At 46.8% G+C, this 2502-nt stretch overlaps 1 pseudogene; it reads left to right on the forward strand.

Moving 5' to 3' along the window:
* LOC110325148 overlaps window positions 1-1292 on the forward strand; it is a 2102-nt pseudogene extending 810 nt beyond the window's left edge.
* The last annotated feature ends 1210 nt before the right edge of the window (window positions 1293-2502 follow it).

Below are 2502 nucleotides of genomic sequence, written 5' to 3' on the forward strand. Positions count from 1 at the left end.
CCGCTCTTTCCCCGGCAGTGCAGCGGTGCAAAGATGGCTCGCCTTCCGGTTGAGACCTGGGAGACCGCTTCTGGGTAGACCCCAAGCCTTAGTACAGCTCTCGGGCGCACTCCCCTCCTCGGGTGAGGAAAGGCGCTGGATGCCGGGCAGACACCCCGCCTCGGTCGGGGAGGAAAGGTGTTGGGCGCTCCATCTTAAAGTTTTTAACTCAAAAATGTACCTGTCCAAAGGAAAGACAGGGACAAAAAATGGTGCAAGGACTGAAGGGCATCTGGGAACCAGCCACCTGGGGATCCATCCTGTCTACAGACACTAAACACAGGCACTGTTGCTAACGTCAAGAGGCCCTTACTGACAGGAACTTAGTGTGGCCATACCCTGGGAGGTTCTGCCAGCATCTTATCAAGGCAGATGCGGATGCTCCCAGCCAACCCTCAGACTGAGCTCAGTGGACTGGAGGAGCTGAGGGGGATTGCAATCCCACAGGAAGAAAAATATTGGCTGGCATGTTCATTTAGAGCTCCCAGGGACTAGACCATCAACCAAGAGAAGGATCCGCATCTCCAGATACATATATAGCAGAGGATGGCCTTGTCTGACATCAATGGGAGGGGAGGCCCTTGGTCCTGTGGAGGTTTGATGCCCCAGCATAGGGGAATGCTGGAGTGGTGGGGCAGGAGTTGGTGGGCTGAAACCACCCCACGTGGAAAAAGAGGACAGAGAGGTCCGTGAAAGGGATGAAATCCACCATGACAGGCGAAAAGAGAGGCTGCAGGACCAGAAACTTTCCAGGACAGCACCTGAGAAGAGGTCAAAACCACAGAGAAATGAAACCGAGATAATCAGTGAAGTCATGGCTATTGCTGTGCCCAGTGCTCCATCTTCCGATGAAGTCCAATATGACCGAAGGTTCTTCAACCAATCCAAGGATATGGACAGTGGGTTCGCAGGTGGAGAAGATGAAATTTACAATGTTTATGATCAACATAGGCCTGGAGAGGTGGGAAAGATGTGGCTCAGAGTATCTACAGGCCCAGTAAAAATCTGGACAAGGACATGTACCGTGATGACTTCGGAACCAGGATAAAGACCAACAGATTCGTTCCTGAAAAGACATTTTCTGGTTCAGACCATAAACAGGCTGAGAAGGACCAGTTCACTTTGAGCAAGATCCTTTTGGTTTGGACAAGTTTATGGCAGAAGCAAAACAGCACGGCAGTTCTAAAAGATTCTAAGAAAACAGTCACCCCAAGGAACAGGAACGTGAAGGCAAAAAGCAGCGGAAGGAGTAGATAGGCCTCTTGAAACTAGAGCTGGCATACACAGCAGAGGACTTCCTGGTCTAACCTCTGTGAGAGAAGATGCACCTAACCCTCGAGAGACTTGAGACCCCAGAGAGTGGGGAGGCCTTGTGGGGTGTGGTGTGGTGGTGAGGAGTGGGGACATCCTCTTGGAGACAAGGGGAGGAGGAACAGAGATGAGGAACGGTGGGAGGAGGTACAGGAGGGGAATAAAGACTGGACTGTAAAAAACAAGATTAAAGATAAGAAAAAGCAAAATAGACAACAGCAAAAACCATTCACACAAGCTCTAAATAATTAAAATAAATTTTTAATTGAAACTTAAACTTGGGGAATTGGGTTTTATTTCTCAAATGGCAAATGAAACCTACTTCAATACACAATTTGAGAAAGTTTGGATTCAATATCAATGAGAAATGACTTAACATCATGATAGCAGTTCTAGAGTTCTAACATCTGATGCTATGCAGAGAAACAGTTGGCCCACTTTTATATAAAATGTTCACAAGGTACATAAAACCACCTTTCTGCTGAGCCCCTTGCCTCTAGACTTTCCCATGTGTGCAGTTTGGTGGCATTTTCCCAGCAGAGCCTTTTGGCCAGAGGGACGTGGCTGTCTTTTAGAATTCTCTACAACCCAACTCTCGCAGGAAGTCATAGCTGATCTCCCTGATCATCCACTCTGGCTTGAACTCACAAGTCCTCCAGAATTGAATAATTTATCCAAGGAGGTGCAGAGCAAATAGAACCTAGGAAAGTGTGGGTTCCTGGAAAAGCCTGAGGAAGCCTCTGTCTTTTCTGTTTGCTTTGAGATCCTGGCAACTGATTGGAATACTGAGTGAATAAGATGCTCCAGGAAGTCAGGCTCCAGGGATGCTTTGTTTGTTTGTTTGTTGTTTTAAATCTTTATTCTTCTTTCCTTTGCAATTATTTCAATCTATGGGAGTCATTAAAGAGTCACATCTATCAATGAGTGCGTAAATACAGCCTGTCACTGAGCTATAGGGCTGGGCTTGTTAACTGAATAGAGTGCCAAACACATTGTCTGCTGTAAGCATTGTCAGAGGTTCATGTCATTGGTTATCTCACTGGAATCCAGAGACTTCTGCTCTGCATGAATGTGCACAGATAGACTGGCTGGATCCAAGTACTGTAGTATTCACACCTAAAAAAAAATCTTGGGCATGTTTTTAAACTTCTT

Source organism: Mus pahari, chromosome 8 (assembly GCF_900095145.1).
Source record: "Mus pahari chromosome 8, PAHARI_EIJ_v1.1, whole genome shotgun sequence".
Lineage (NCBI taxonomy): Eukaryota > Metazoa > Chordata > Mammalia > Rodentia > Muridae > Mus > Mus pahari.